The sequence below is a fragment of the Brachyhypopomus gauderio genome, chromosome 3 (genome assembly GCF_052324685.1).
Source record: "Brachyhypopomus gauderio isolate BG-103 chromosome 3, BGAUD_0.2, whole genome shotgun sequence".
NCBI classification, from domain to species: domain Eukaryota; kingdom Metazoa; phylum Chordata; class Actinopteri; order Gymnotiformes; family Hypopomidae; genus Brachyhypopomus; species Brachyhypopomus gauderio.
In genome coordinates this window covers 35662152-35679651 of record NC_135213.1, presented here as the reverse complement: position 1 = coordinate 35679651, position 17500 = coordinate 35662152, and the positions used below count along the sequence as shown (strand labels likewise).

Below are 17500 nucleotides of genomic sequence, written 5' to 3'. Positions count from 1 at the left end.
TCGCCTCCGTCTGCTCAGTAATTATCGCAACAAACCAACTGTAGTTGCTCTTCACTTCATGAATGTCAAAAAACATAAAGCAATACACGATTTGGCTCATTTGAAGTTGTAGGCTATATAAAATCATATAACCCATTGAGTAAATGGCTGATCCGCGATCGGTAGTGCGATGAACCTTGAAATTATATGACAAATGACTTTTTATTTTGTCAGAGCTTAGGAAAAAGCGCAAGAGCCCTCACGTCTGGTGCACAACAAAAGACCATCAATCGCAGAAACACGTGTCACAATTATTAACACGAACCCCTTTAATATGGACCAGTAGCTCTGCTGGGTCGCGTATGTACCGAGAATTTGGTACGAACATCACATCTCCAAGTGATTTAAAAACGGACACTGCCGCTGAAAGAAAGAAGAAAGAAAAGAAAGGCAGAAAAAAGAAAGAAAAAGAAACGCACGAGTGTATTTTCCACGTTTGACACGGCACCACCAGCCTGCAACAGCGCTGCATGTGTGCGCGTGCATTTATTTTTTGTACGCGTTTTTTTTTTGCACGCCGTGCAGAGATTTGATTCGCGTCCAACACTTTAAACCGCACTGCGCTTTTTGATAATCAAAGAAGTGAGGAACCTTCCTCTACAATCAAAACTGGACACGGAACGATTTGCATTTTAAACTTAACAGAAAAGAGAGGCAACAGTTGGAAGCTTGCCGACAGAGTTAATGATGGTATCAAATATCCCGTCCTCCCCCCGCAGATCCTCGTTTGAGAATAAAAGGCACAAATCAGAAACATTTATCATGCGAGACGATATTACTTTTGTCATTTAAAAGTAACGTTTCTGTAAAGCGATCGTGTTTATAGCTGATGTAACAAACTTACCCTTGGCGAGCGCTTTGCGATGCGCGGTGCTCCGAGCTGCAGCGTTGACTGTTATACCGAGTCAGCGACTGGACCTCTAGCAAAGCGTCGGAACCAGACCGATGGAAAAATATACTTTCTGGTAATTACTACTGTACCACGTGTGCTAGTATTTTAGAGCAATTTATTTACTGATCCCCCGTTATCTTTGGCGGAAGACATTCAGTCGTCTGCGTTTCTTCGCATGGTCTCTCCTCCAAAACAGCGAGAAAGCGAGAAATACGGCGGTGTCGGTTTACACGGCGGAACTCTCTCTCCGCTCGCCCCCCCCAGTCTTTGTAGTAACGGAGAGGGAGGAAACACGTCCAGGTCCGAATCCAGAGCTCGCGCCTGAGGTTCTCCGTCGCTGTAGCGCGAGCCGTTGCTGGTACCGTAGCAGTGAGGAGCTGCTGGACCCACACGGTGCCCACCGTCTCGTAACGACACCACCGATTAAACGGAGCTTCGGTGCGCTCACCGCAGTGCTCGGGTGACGGTGTCGGTGGACGTGAAGACGACCGGTACAAAGGCACAGAAACAGGTCTCCGCCCCTCACCCGTCCTGAACAAGGGACGGGACCGTGACTGGACCACCAGACCTATGTTTTTATCGGTTAAACATCTATTACAGCGAAGTAAAAAAATTAGTAATAACAATGCAGTAATCTTTTACATAGCGGGTCAAATATTTTTCATTATTTTATTATGATTAATATAATGTTATTTAAACATGTGGCAACTGCAAGAGAACAAACTTCGCAAAATGGTTAACACACGCAAACTGGAGAAGTTATGATTAAGAGATTAGGTTTGAGCGCAGCCCTTATACATGTGTTCTGTAATCCGTGTGGACTCGTGCGTTATTGGACCCGAGCGTGTAAGAACCAGGCGCTGTAAACACACGGGACACGTCTGAAACTGCCCTGGTCCTGTAAGGCTGTGGCATAAACACGGCTGTGGAAGCTGATCGAGCTGAGACGGCGAATCTGATGCTCATAATGACTAGGGCCTTTTTTCGAGACACCCAGACACGAAACCTCATCTGTGGGGATTATTTTACATTAATCAAGATTAAAATACTGTTCTGCTCAGCCAATGAGAACCAGCTGAACGAAGAGCCTGTTACAGACTCCAGTTTTGGGCTTCAGGAAACGTCCTGCTCCTGGATGTAATGCAGTTTCATGTAAACCGCATAGCCAGACTGAGTTCACGTGCACACTGTTATCTGGGGGGGGGGGGCTTTCTGCGCAGCTGCAACTCGACAAATGCATAATGCACTTGCTTATGAATCCCGCCTGTGTAAAATAAAGTATGGCTAGCGCATAGCGTGTAGCTTAAATAATTTGGCGCAGGCTTTGCTAAGATGTTGAACCACCAGCATGACAAACTGTTCCTGGGGATGGAGCACACGTGTGTGTTTGCTGAGAGATCTCGACGCACGTGAGCACGTCGGCTTGTAAGATGCATCGACGGACGCAACATTTATCCTGAGCTCATTCAGCACCTCCTACGTGGTTATGGTCTGTGCACACGAGGCTCACATGCGCCCATGAGAAGGTGTTACATTACAGCCGAGTGGCTCACGCAGCCCGAGCTGTTGAATCCCCCTGCCCCAGAGGCCGCTCAGCACCGAGCCCCCCGGGCCACACGCGGGCCACAGCTAGACGGCCCCAGTCGGAGGAGGATTCACTCCGCAGTGCAAAATGAATAAGTAATCGTAGTGGAGCTGAGACCCGGGGGACATCCCGCAGAAAGAGCGTGAAGAAGGGAAAAGAATCTGCAATATATATCAAAAATACCCCAACGGTGACATGAGCCCACATTTCAAACACCACACCACTAAAAACAAAAAGACACGTTTACTGGGAGGCACAAAATTATTAACTACAACCTGCCTGACACATGGCAGATTCCATATTAAGTTCATTTGACATAATAAAACGGAGCAGGGTTTGCATCTCAGACCACGAGACGTATTACTGGCGGCGGGGGGGGCGACTCCCATACTTCGCTGCCATGACAACAACATCTCTGTGAGCGTTTGTACATTCTGTCAAATGCAAACTTCAAAGATCATAATAAGTAAAGACCACAACTCAAAACACAGTGATCATAAACTCAGAGATGTTGACTATGGGCCTTCATAACAGACCCCCACCATACATTCATTTTTACTCAGAAAATATTAAAAAGTCTTAAAATTAGTATAAAAAAACACAACCGATCATGATTCAATACTGCTGCTTTAATACTATTTTATTTAGTGTTGTTACCAAGAGCAACACACAGGCATGGCAGGAACCACGGCTCATGACACAGCGATGGTTGTCATTGTGGCTGGCAGCATTCTGAGAGGATTTATTGATCTTAGCAGGACTTTTTTGTGTCCTGGTGAAGGTGCAGTTTCCAGACAGGCATTGATGGGGGGGATTACACGGGGATGTCTCTAAAGTGGACCGGACCAGTTGCAGATCTCAGCTCTATCCACAGGACTCGCCGCTCTGAGAAGATGGGCTCATAATAAGATAAGACACGGAAGAGCAGCGCCATTCTGGGGCCAGAACATGCACGCAGAGCTTTAACAACCTGCTTCCTGGTTTTTACGCTGGGTTTGTTTACCACTAGGTTTCACTGCTTATGGGAGTTTTTGTTTGAAGCTTTGAGATGCTTTCTGACTGCATCATGGCGCAAATGTGGTAAAGTGCCTGGTTTCGTTGTGTGTACACTGGATGAATGATGACCAGAAAAATGTTCCATCACTATCACATTGGCAAAACATCTTCACTTATCTTCATTTCCATATGAAGAGGAGATCAGGTTCCATTTTTCTTTGTACAGAATCACAGTATGTATTTTTACAGCTAATACTGTGATTTTCTGTGGTCATTGCTATGTCTTGTAAACCAGTCAAAAAAAGAAGAAGAAGAAATAAGCATCATGCTGATGTCAAGGAGGAATGAGCACAACTTTTCCAGGTTGTTGAAGCTCCTTGACTCTCTTCTTGACTCCCATTGACTCCTTGACACATCACCTTGCCAACCTCGTACCATTAAGTTGTAGTTAGTCCTCCCAAAGATCTCCCACCAGAGTGTTGATGGAGCAGCTGTCACGCACGCAGGATCTTTGAAGGTTCCCCATCACACAGCGGCGCGTCCTGCTGCAGGAAAGGGTGTATTAGGCATGTGGAATGACAGCATAACTGAATGTAGCACACGACAAATGTAGAAAGTAGGCCAGGACCCAAAAAAAAAAAAAAGACAGGGTGTAAACTCATTATGGTGGGGGTCAAAGGTCATATCCCCCTAGGCAACAGCCACAGGTGTAATAGTCGGGCAGCAGCGTTCCAGTTTCAGTCGGAGGCTCCACAGGAAAGTGGTGCGGTGGGCATGAATGCAGGTAAATAATGACCCGGGTTTCCTGTCATGAATATGCAGAGAAGAGCCTGATTTATAGTACAGTGCATCTAAGCTGTGTTGAGGCACAACACTGTATAGAGAAAAAAAGATTTGTTTTCACTTATAAAAGAGAGTAACGTGGTTGCCTTAAAGATTTCAGGTCACTGAAACTAAATGAGTAAGTTAATGGTGCCCACGTGTGCTGGGGCAGGACACTCCCGCATGTTTTAACGCCTCCTCCTTGCTTTGCATTGTGGAGGAAGTGAAACCACAACCCAGCATCGGTGAGACAGTCCTAACCAGGCGAGAAATGTGTCACGGTCCAATCGCTGATCGCCGTCTGCGCTCCCCGTCCTTATTAGCATTAGCAGACGCAGCTGTGAACCATCTCTGTTGTCTATTACATGGTTATGAACTGGTGTATCCACAGAATAAAGATGAATGAGATGTCTACACACTGGGGGAAGGGTGGGGTAACTGAAGCGAGTCTTATGAACAGTGGCGTGCTTTCTTCTTGGTCAGTGTCATCGTCAGTAAACACTGACATCAATCTACTTTTCCCGATCTCAGTAGGTCTACTGTTATTGATACCACTGCTTGCATACGATGTTTCGTTAGTTCCACTGTATGAAACATTAGCTAACATTAATATAAAAGAACCAGCCAGTCTTCTTGGTCAGAGTAGGCACATTTAACCTGTCTCATACAGTAGTCTTTACTCCAGACGCTGTCACAGGTGACTGTGAGCGTTTTCTACAGATAATGGCGTAATCATGGATCTGTCCTACTGAGAGGTCCCGCCTGCCAGCTCACCCAGGAGTGACCTGCAGCACTGCCACTATTGTGGGGAAATGTCAGCTGCTCTCAGTGGAAGTGCTGATGTAGGGGTCCTGCTCACACACCCCCTCACACACACCCTCACACACCCCCACACCGAGTGAAGTGCTGCTGATGCAGGGCCCCCGGTCACGGATCGCCTCACACAACCCCACACTCAGGAACACACACACACTGCACATGGTTGTCTTAATATTTTTACCTAGTTGTGTGTAGCTTCATGTTATTTTTTTTAAACTCTTAACTCAATTACTAATGTCCAGATCTCACAGACCTCGTAGCTATGAACATGGTAACAGTCCTCCTTTGTTTTTACTGTACTTACAATTTTAGGATGCTGATGTGTTAACATAAGTGTTCTTTAATAAACTGAGATAAATTCAGCTAGCAGATAACAGATCTAACAATCCAGTCCACACTGTTGTCTACAAAATGGAGAGATGCCTAACACGACATGCAAATATCTCAACACCTGTCAAGTGTAGACGCAATTTGAAACAATCACCCGAAAGGCAGGTCTACATCTACACTGCCAACTACAGGCTGAATTACAGGGCCAACAGGCGATTGGTAGCCTCTTCTCTTCCCAGTCAAACAAGCTCAGCTGGGTCTGTTTTTTCTCTTAGTGACACAGAAACCTTTCTACAGCACCAGCTCTTGGATACATGATCTCTTTCACAAAACAATTAGTTATTAAACAAAATTAAAAATCACAAAAAACATGATATATAACCCACACCATTTTCATACTTGTCTATGATCGCCTTTTTCAACTTTTGTTGTTCTTACCATTTTCCTCTTCTGTTGTTCTGCTATGTCTTTCTTGGATCCATGTTTTTCAGCCTCAAAATGGTTTAAAGCACGAACTGTATTTTGTTTACAAAAATTACGTGAGTTGGGTCAGTTTCCGAAGTCCAAGACAAAAGTTTCTCGAAATTTTCCATCAAACTCCAAATATGGCAAGTAATGATGCGGTCAAGTTCTGGGGTTCTACTGTATAACCAATACCCTATATAACTCATACCTGTGACGGGCAGGGTGAGCAACTAAAAAGGAAGCGATCACGCCAAGTCTCAGGGAAAGAGGATGGTTTAATAGAAAGTGCGCAAATCAAATACCCGTGACATAGATCCAGATTAAGGAAATAATAACCAGCAGTCAACTGGTACAAAGACAAGACATATATAGACGAACAAACGACCCTCAGGTGAGACGGATCACGGGTCCCGCCCACCTGAGGGACGAACATCACGTGACCAAAACAGGACAGCTGCTGCTGTAACCGGGGGCGACCGGCAGGGGGGCCCCCCACAACGTGACAATACCCTATATAACCCATATCATATATAACCCATACTATATATAACCCATACCCTATATATCCCATATCATATATGTCATACCATATATAACCCATATCATATATAACCCATACCATATATAACCCATATCACATATAACCCGTAACATATATAACTTGTACCATATATAACCCATACCATAAATAACCAATACCCTATATAACCCATACCCTATATAACTCATACCATATATAACCCATATCATATACAGTACAACTTGTACTATATTGGATTCCGCTACACCCCTGTTGGCTTTTGGGTTTCCGTGAGAACGTCTTACTTCCTAACACAAGCACCCATGACAGCACGTCTCCCATCTTTGACTGTTCATCTGAACATGAGACTAGAGGGGAGGACTACAAACTAACCCCATACAAGCAGACATAAGGACTACAAAATAATCCCATACAAGCAGACATAAGGACTACAAACGAATCCCATACAACTAGAGAGAAGGACTACAAACTAATCCCATACAAGCAGACATAAGGACTACAAACTAATCTCATACAAGCAGACATAAGGACTACAAACTAATCCCATACAAGCAGACATAAGGACTACAAACTAATCCCATACAAGCAGACATAAGGACTACAAAATAATCCCATACAAGCAGACATAAGGACTACAAACGAATCCCATACAACTAGAGAGAAGGACTACAAACTAATCCCATATAAGCAGACATAAGGACTACAAACTAATCCCATACAACTACAGGGGAGGACAACAACAGGAAGGCAAGACTTAAACATAAAAATAACAAAATAAAGTAAAACGATGCAGAACAATAGAAACAGGAAAACAAAAACCCAGGGCAAGAGGGAAAAGTGTGTGTGAGAACATGGCGTGTGTGAGGACACAGCTTAGCTAATTTCTACTGTCCTTACGAGGCCAGGGCAGCACGGTCCGTCTCTGCCTGATATCGTCCACCTGCGTCATCGTGCTTTGAAGATGGAGCACATGAAAGGAGCAGAAGGGGATGATGGAGCCGAGACCTCATCAGGAAGTAAACGAGGGGGATTTGGCATCGTGTTTGGCTCAAACCTGACTAGGCACTGAATGTTTCCGGAATGTTCCCGGGACGTTCCGGGGGAGGTTTCATTATGCGTCTTACAACACACCCTGGGAGCTTCCGAGCAAACCCACAGATTGTGGTGAGTTGCAGGCAGGGTCAGAAGGAGCCATCACCGCTCTGTGAAACTCTGGGAGCTGCAGTTTCACAACATATTATGACGATTCTGGACAGCTGTGTGAATTTGTTCCACTTGATGGCTAACCTGTTGGCAAAGACTTGATGAATTCATAGAACGCTTGAATGGGTTCAGACATGAGAGGATTTGCCTAAGATGTTCTGGCAGATTAATATTCGCTCTGTGCTACACCGACACACGTAGGATGAGATCTAATCTTTTGGCTCACATGAAAAACAGCTCAAACTCGGAGCATTCATAGGCAAACCTCAGTCATGGCACTTTAATGCTCCAAACAGATTATTGAAGCTTTGGAAAAGTGCCATTTCTACTGAACACAGAGGAAATCTGTGCAGACACACAGGAAGGTGAAATAACCCCTGCACACCTTCACCAGCTGACAGTCAAACATGAGAAGACAAGGAGAGGAAACGTTCAGCAGAAAGGACGAGGTTAGGCCATTTTGTCTTTGATTGCCCCAATTTACTCGTCTGCTCTCAAGTCAAAATAACGAAACACCAAACCCAGCACAATTTGGGCAGGAGGGCTGGCTTGCGAGGTCAAATCTGACATGCTCACAGCAACTCCGACAATGCAGGTGTTTGCTGTGAATGAACAAATGAGTTTTGATGTGATGAAGAACACATTTAGGAATGGATTAATAAATGAAGGAATGAATGGTGGTTTGCACTGATGCTTTATGTGTCAGAACAACGTAAAGGTCATCTGTTTCCCCCTGGCATCCACAGTCCCGAACCCCATGTCTGATCAGAAGCATCATAGCCATTCAACATCTCAGATCAAGCTCAGGATTCAGGGGAATACGAGGCCCCTTTCAGCCTGGGCTGTTACAGAGATGTAGTCAAAAATGCTAATGTAGCTTGCAATGAGTGTGAGCAAATGTTCACCAATTAGCATTATGCAAATATGATCGTGCTAATTGGCTGCTTTATATTCGTAGTTAAGCATGTTTAGCATGTTTGGGAACTGTAGGGTAGTAAGAAATCCTGTTATGAGGTTAGACATTTGTACAAAAGCAGTAACAGAGCCTGCAGTTTGGTAAGCTGTCTGCAGCAGTCCAATCGCTGATCAAACTAGTTAACTGCATTTTCATCAACTACCCAGTCCTGTTAATTATGCTAAATGTGGCCCTAAATCACAGTCTTCTTTTCTTTCCAGTGATATATTGCATATCCACTCGGATCCATGTGTACTGAACCAAAACATACACAAAATAATTGATGTAGGAAAATGAAATGGCTGTGCATTGTTTGTTGCTAATGCAGACCACATCTTCAGTTACGCTCACAGGAGTTCATGTGTGATTGTACAGGCTTTTACTGCAAAGACAAAATAATAATATTATAATATTAATTATACCAATAATAATAAGTTATCACTGTGGTGATGATGATGATGATTAATAAAAATGAATATAATTGTTTATTTTCTGTTTTTGTTTTTAAGGTGTGCAGTCAATCCGCTGACATTTGCCTCATACACTTTCATTCACTCAGTTACAGATGACTACAAAAATTCCTCTCTGGCATTTGTAACGGACAGAAAAATCAGAACATGACGTCTGTCCTGTCTTCTGAAGAAAGAGTCCAGTCAAGTCTGTTTAATTGAGCTCTTCTACCATCCGTTTGTTCTTTTAGCTTTTAGCTTGAATTTATTTGCATCTTCACAGCTGCCACCAGTAAACCACAGAATGTGTGTGAGATCACAGTAAATATAGGCTGTGTAATATTTAGCTACTGGCCAAACAAGATTTTCCCCCAAGAACCATTACTATGCAATTTGCAAATTTGGAATTACTTTCATGTTTTAGTATTTTAGAGTTACAAACTACATCACAGCTACATCATATCTGAACTGCTTGTCTACTACAGATGAACCATTTTATGAACAAGTGACATAACTTATTGTTTTGTATGGCTGTATGGTGATGGATATTCTTTATATTTATGTCATATAGCCTACAATTGTGACCAAGCCTAACTTAAATCTACATTTACGGCATTTAGCAGACGCTCTTATCCAGAGCGACTTACAAAGTGCTTTGCATCTGATCACAGAATTCATCCTAATAGTACAGATGGGCCTGAATTCAAGATACCCTTAGTCAGACTACTACTAAACTACAGGTATCAGTGATTCTCCTTGGGCAATTGAGGGTTAAGAGCTTTATTCAGGATTAGAGGTGTACTGATTACTACACCAGCTCCTTAACTTATGGCTACAGACGTAAAAAGCTTCAAGTGAAATTGCAGGGGGCCAATCATAGATCAGGACTCAGTGAGACTGACCCCCCCCCCCCCCCAACCCAATGTGGACTCCCCCACGTGCACCACTCGCGGTGCACTCACCAACATAATAGGAGCCCAAGCGGTTTGGTTGAAATTGGACGTGTAGCACAGTGTACGAATTCTGTCACGTGCGTGCAGGTCGCTTGGGACTGGGTCTGAGGTCCCGTTTCGCTCCCACATCTCCCCGTTATTAACTAGTGGAGACATCTTGATAAACGAGGACGAGGCCGGGCGGCTGCGTTTAACAGGTGTTCGATTTACCCTCTGGGTCACATTCTTATTGTTTTGTTTTGGGACGGGGGGGGGGGTCATCGCTCACCCCACATCAAGATTTACCCACACCAGACGAACGATTACTCCAAGACATCCGAGTGATTTAAACGGTGTTTCAAATGGTGTTTTCCATTAATCATACAACGAACTCTGTCAGAAAGCTTATCAACACTTTCTCACATAGTATTGTTTACATCATCCCGCGTATCAGGGTTTTAACGCAGCATGCTATAGACGGCAGCCAATCTATTGGAAGTATGAGCTGTCATTCCGGGTTATGTAACAAACTTCTGCAGAACGCATATGTGACTACCGAAGGAAATGGTTCGGCAGAAGCACAGAGGACTCATTTCAGTCTGAGAAAGGCATTAAAATGCGTCAGCCGCGCGATGAGTTGCAGCTCTTTTCTCTGGACCCGAGCGGGAAATTACAGGGTTGCGCTGCACGGTTTCATCAGAGCGGCACTTTCATTACGGCGCACGGCGGGACTTTACAGTTAAACGCTTTAAATTCACAGGCGCTATCGCGGCGGAAAACGAACGATTGAATAAAGGTGTAAACACATCTGGGTAACTTGTCTAGAAGCCTGGGGAAAGTGTGACTTTTCTTGCAGCTGAAGTGGTTGGTTTTGGGGGGTGGGGTGGGGGGGGGGGTAGGTTTAGAATTCAGGCGTTTAATTACCAAATTGATCAATGCCAGAGAGTTTTGTCTAATGACGCTTAATTAGAATTGAATGCGGATAGTGCGGCAACTCAATATTGCACGCGGGCATAATCAGTCATTCAGAGATAAACACTTGGTATGTGGCATCTTTCTCTTTTTTAAATTTCATTCGGTCAGAATGAAAAGCGTAAAAAAACGTCTGCAATATAGAAAATCAAAAGCTTCGCGTGTGTGGTAACGACCGTAGCCAGCGCTCTAAAAAAGCACATTATCGCTTTCTGCGCCTTCGCTCACTGAGAAGCAAAGCGTGGCAAAGTTGCGCGCAGTTGGGTCGGCGCGCTAAGGTTCTGGGGTCAATTTCCCCGGCCCCGCCGCACTACCGCACAATACAAAGTGCTGAGCATGGCAGGAAACAGTGACCCCACGGGACCCCCCATCTTCCAGTTTCCCTGCTGGCCAGCCATGAGTGTATGCTCACTATAACGAGCTTGCTGAACATCACAGGACTCTCTTAGAACAACACAGCCCTTAGAACAGAAGGTTCAAAGATTCGAATCGTTCCTGTTCTAGAATTCTCGAACATTCTAGAATGTTCTAAAGCTGAAGAACGAGAATGAGTCGTAGACAGGAAACAAAGACAGCTGCTCGAGGAGCACATGATATCGCCTCACTGTAATTTCCGTCAGCATCCGCAGTTATTGCGTTCATTTGCGGATTTTCCATATTATTATGAAACGAGACACGTCTGAGATGTGTCCCACACTATTCATCTGTTATTCGTCTATATTATCGTAAGTTCACAGCTCACGCTTTCAGAGCGATGAGTGAGTGACAGAACTGTGATGTCAAAATGACACTCACCCCAACACACTCAACACACTCCAGTCTGTAAATATCAGAGTGGAGTCCAACGGCATGCGTTCAAAAGTCAGGAGCCAAGGACACCCCACCTGCAGTGTGGAAGACACACACACACACGCGCACACACACACACACACACACACACACACACACACACACACACACCGTTAAAAAAGAGCAAGGTAACTGGCCCTCAGCACAGGCAGGAATAAAAGATGCTAGCTGTTTAATTTAGTGTGCATTCATACCTAAGACAAAGAGGAGATCCGTTGCGATGTGTAAGCTGTGATATTACCGTTGAGCTCTTGAAGATGAAAGTGCACCCGGCAACGGTGTAATCACGTGGAGATTCGCAGGCCTGATATTTCACTCAAATTGTTATTCCAGCTGGAACGCCACTGGCCTACCAAAACTGTGAAAGGAATATTGCTACAGATGTGAAGTTTGGTGACGGATCAGAATGTGAAGTTGGACAGAGATTATTATTAATATGCTGAAGTTCAGGAAGTGCCCGGGGGGGCGGGGGGGGGGGGGGGGGCATTTCACCAAAGCAGGTCAAAATCTTTCAAGTCAAATCCAGCTGGAATCACTTGCACAGAGCTGATCCAAACATGCACCTTTTATTTAGCAGGACATGTCTCAGGAATACTGTGTCTGGGACAGACCTTTGGGAACTCCATGGTATCTGGGACCGGCCTTTGGGAACTCCTCTTTGGGAACTCCATGGTGTCTGGGACAGACCTTTGGGAACTCCATGGTGTCTGGGACAGACCTTTGGGAACTCCATGGTGTCTGGGACAGACCTTTGGGAACTCCATGGTATCTGGGACAGATATTAGGAATGCTGTTGTGTGCGGGACAGATCTCGGGAATTATACTGAGACTGGGACAGATTTCAGGACCTCCGTTATGTGCACTGGGAACCTCGGGAACGCTGTTGTGTCTGGGATACCTAATGGCAAACATTTGACCCCAATTGCAGAAAAGAGAGTATTAAGCAAAAGGAGAATGTCGGGATAATTAATGACATAAAGAAACAAAAAGCCATTTGCCTCATCAGACTTGTTGATGTTCAATTCCTGAAGGGGACGATGGCACGATGTTCTAGTAAATCATCCAGACTGGAATTTAACAGGACACGATAAAAAAGCACTCCCCAAATGAACGGCTGGGCACAGGCTGCAGGCCGCGGTAGCGTAGTCAGAGAGGCAGTGCCTCACGCCAGACACGGTGTCCGCCGTGAATCAGCAAAGCTCGGTCTGCGGGCGCAGAAGACTCACCTGCGGGCGCAGAAGACTCACCTGCGCGGGAGACGTCAGGTGCTGCTGGCTGCTCAGGGTAAGGAAGGTGCGGCCATGTTAACGGACTCCAGAGGAACGCATGAATGTGAGGAGCAGCGGGTGTTTGAAAGTCATGTTTCACCTACAAGGGGCTTTTGATGTTGCCTCAGGAGCCCCTTCCCCCACGTTTACTCACTCTCTCACACTGCTGTTACTCTCATATTATTGGGAGGGTCATTTCTGTAGCAAGTACTGCTCTAACTACATCAATAACCCTGATCATTACCAAAATGAATTATAAAACAGTGAAAGTAAGAACTATAAAAGAGGCGTGTTCTCCAGATCCATATTTTACACGTGTTCTACCCCCTGGCATTTTAATGCTCAAAAAAGAGATTAAAAGAAAGTACATTCTTTCTCCCTCTCTCTCTCACACACACTCACACACACACACTCACTCTTACTTCAATGCCAGTGTGTGTTTGTGTGTGTACATGTAGCAGTGGCATCAGTGGTATGTGTGCTATGCTGTTGGGGCGTAGGAATGTACAGGCCACCAAACACACACACACACACACAGCTGTAAAGAGCGAATGACTCAGATGTAGAAAACACAGCCAAGACTTGTCTCCATCCAACGAGCACATGGCCTCGCCAACCATTTTGGAATGGCACACCACCTCCACCGCTAATAGAACGTCATCCTCAGAACCCAACAAAATGTCTACTCAAACATCCTCAAACGCTCAGACACGTAGATGAAAGGCCAATAGACGCAAGGGAATGTGCTTATGCACATTATTTCCCAGAATACTTAGAATCGTTTTTTGAAAATCTTCGGTTGCTTAGCTTTCTTTTGGAAGCATCCTATGCCTCATATATATCCTATATATCCTATATCTTAAAATGAGGTTGTGTGGGTTTCTTCATGTAAGGCAGTTTGACCTTCCCCTTGTCATTTTGGAAAGATTCTGCCCATTATGTTTGGAAGAATATTACCCTCATCATACATGTTGGTGTTACTCAGGAATATACTCTGTAGAATATTACCCTCATCATACATGTTAGTGTTACTCAGGAATATACTCTGTAGAATATTACCCTCATCATACATGTTGGTGTTACTCAGGAATATACTCTGTAGAATATTACCCTCATCATACATGTTAGTGTTACTCAGGAATATACTCTGTAGAATATTACCCTCATCATGCATGTTGGTGTTACTCAGGAATATACTGTACTCTGTAGAATATTACCCTCATCATACATGTTAGTGTTACTCAGGAATATACTCTGTAGAATATTACCCTCATCATACATGTTAGTGTTACTCAGGAATATACTCTGTAGAATATTAACCTCATCATACATGTTAGTGTTACTCAGGAATATACTCTGTAGAATATTAACCTCATCATACATGTTAGTGTTACTCAGGAATATACTCTGTAGAATATTACCCTCATCATACATGTTAGTGTTACTCAGGAATATACTCCGTAGAATATCAACCTCATCATACATGTTAGTGTTACTCAGGAATATACTCTGTAGAATATTACCCTCATCATACATGTTAGTGTTACTCAGGAATATACTCTGTAGAATATCAACCTCATCATACATGTTAGTGTTACTCAGGAATATACTCTGTAGAATATTACCCTCATCATACATACTAGTGTTACTCAGGAATATACTCTGTAGAATATCAACCTCCTCATACATGTTAGTGTTACTCAGGAATATACTCTGTAGAATATTACCCTCATCATACATGTTAGTGTTACTCAGGAATATACTCTGTAGAATATTACCCTCATCATACATGTTAGTGTTACTCAGGAATATACTCTGTAGAATATTACCCTCATCATACATGTTAGTGTTACTCAGGAATATACTCTGTAGAATATTACCCTCATCATACATGTTAGTGTTACTCAGGAATATACTCTGTAGAATATTACCCTCATCATACATACTAGTGTTACTCAGGAATATACTCTGTAGAATATCAACCTCCTCATACATGTTAGTGTTACTCAGGAATATACTCTGTAGAATATTACCCTCATCATACATGTTAGTGTTACTCAGGAATATACTCTGTAGAATATTACCCTCATCATACATGTTAGTGTTACTCAGGAATATACTCTGTAGAATATTACCCTCATCATACATGTTAGTGTCACGTTACGGTCCCCGAACCCTTCCTTTTGGGGCGTGTGTTAACGTTGTCTGTGTCTACTCGTCTGCGTCAGTGTAGCTCCGTGGGTGCGGGTGCGTCTTGTCATTATCCGTCTCACCTGTGGCTCGTCTCGTCATCACGTGGGGTTGATGTGGTCTGTCCATTTAATGTGCGTTCGCGCAGTGTCTTGTGCTCGTCGTTGTCTACAGTCTACACGTTGCTGTGTGAGTGTTTCTGTTCTCCGTGCGCTATTGCGCAATATCTGTTAAATAAAGTGACGTCTGTTACGCAAAGCAAGGATCCCGTGTCTCATCCTTCGCCGCGAGCCGCGCGTCACAGAACGACGAGCCGACAAGAGACACCAAATCATGCCAGGCTACACCACCCGACCTAAGAAGGGGAGGAGGCCCAGCAAGCACCACCACGCCTCTTCCCCTGCACAGCACCGCGGAGCCCCCGTCACCCTCGAAGCGATGCAGCAGGATCCGTTATGTGCGGTTATGCTGCTTCGGGCTCGGGAAGCCAGGACTGAGGAGTTGGCGGATTATTTCCGCGAGACCGCGGTGCGGTTTTGGAAGGAGCGTCACCCCTCTCCCTCCAAGGACCTCTCACCTCTGCGGGTAGGCTCCCTCGAGCTCTGCTCCACGGAGAAGACCCCCGAGAGCGAGTTCGAGGGGGCGGACTCTCCGGACGAGGAAGAAGAGGAAGAGGACAGTTCACCCTCTATATGCTCCGCACCCACCATAGATTATGGCGAGGGAGAAGAGGAGGTGGACTATCCCCACTCCGTGTGCTCCGCCCCAACCGAATACTACGGCGGGGAGGAGGAGGACTACCCTCCATCAGTGTATTCCGATCCCACCATAGACTACGGTGAGGAGGAGGGGTCCTACACCGAGGAGGAGGGCTACATCCCTCCGCCCGTAGGTCCCTCTACCACCGTGGAGGAAGGCGGAGAGGAGTATGACGAGGAGTACCCTCCGTCGGAGTGCTCCGCATACCCTGAGGAAGAGGGCTCCTATACCGAGGAGGAAGAGGAGAGCCCTCCCCCCTCGGAACTGTCCGCCGGGACGGTGAAGAGGAGGAGGTTTCCAGAGGCGGGCTCATCTCCCGAGCGCTCCCCAGCCAGCTACATGGACTGTTCCCGGGGTGGCAGCTCGGGGCAGCCCATGAGCTGGAGCCGTGGCAGTGAGGAAGATATGGAAGCAGAGGAGGCCCCTCCCACTGCCAGGTCCGGAGGGAGATCCCCGGGTGAAGGATTCCCGTACGGCCCACCGAGGGGCGGGACCAGCCGCGGTGCACCTGACGCGTCCGCCAGCCGCGCTGCACCTGACGCGTCCGCCAGCCGCGCTGCACCTGACGCGTCCGCCAGCCGCCCTGCGCCCGGTGGAGGGTTTGCAGCGAGGGCAGGAGGAGGACCGCCCACCGCAGCGCCTGCAGCCCCAGCAGCTCCCGGTCTCTCTCCCCTGATCGCTCTCCTCCTGGCGCGCAGCCTGGCGCCACTGTCATGTGTGTCCGTTCCTGTTTTCGAATGTATTCCCGTATGTCTGCCTAATCTCCTTTTCCCTTTCGTGCCTCTGTGTGTTAATGTTCCTGTTTGTGTGTTTGTAAATGTCCCGTTAAATGTGTCTAACGTGTTTTCCCCGGTCTTCCCAGGGAGGGTGTTCTAGGCTGTTCGTGGCGGATTCTCCACCGAGGGCGGTCATCTCCCAGACGCAGGACTGGGCGCTTCGGATCCGCCCATCGACGTGGGTTCGGGGCACTCGGTCCTGTTGGCACCCCGGGACGGGTAGTGCCCTTGGTGGGGGCGTCTGTCACGTTACGGTCCCCGAACCCTTCCTTTTGGGGCGTGTGTTAACGTTGTCTGTGTCTACTCGTCTGCGTCAGTGTAGCTCCGTGGGTGCGGGTGCGTCTTGTCATTATCCGTCTCACCTGTGGCTCGTCTCGTCATCACGTGGGGTTGATGTGGTCTGTCCATTTAATGTGCGTTCGCGCAGTGTCTTGTGCTCGTCGTTGTCTACAGTCTACACGTTGCTGTGTGAGTGTTTCTGTTCTCCGTGCGCTATTGCGCAATATCTGTTAAATAAAGTGACGTCTGTTACGCAAAGCAAGGATCCCGTGTCTCATCCTTCGCCGCGAGCCGCGCGTCACAGTTAGTGTTACTCAGGAATATACTCTGTAGAATATCAATCTCATCATACATGTTAGTGTTACTCAGGAATATACTC

General features: G+C 45.9%; 1 protein-coding gene and 1 long non-coding RNA gene across 2 annotated transcripts in view; both read right to left on the bottom strand.

Annotated features, from left to right (window-relative positions):
• The window catches only part of sema4c (sema domain, immunoglobulin domain (Ig), transmembrane domain (TM) and short cytoplasmic domain, (semaphorin) 4C), a 63394-nt gene extending 61910 nt beyond the window's left edge, over positions 1–1484 (bottom strand). The window contains exon 1 of the mRNA XM_076997918.1: positions 884–1484. The gene's annotated coding sequence lies outside the window, so the exon portion shown is untranslated. The remainder of the gene's footprint in view (positions 1–883) is intronic.
• Positions 1485–3303: 1819 nt separating this feature from the next.
• Positions 3304–12148, bottom strand: LOC143509836 (uncharacterized). Its single transcript, XR_013129806.1, has 3 exons — positions 12044–12148; positions 11796–11884; positions 3304–4054 (listed from the first exon to the last, which is right to left on the bottom strand). It is a non-coding gene; the product is annotated as an uncharacterized LOC143509836 (long non-coding RNA).
• Between the last annotated feature and the right edge of the window lie 5352 nt (positions 12149–17500).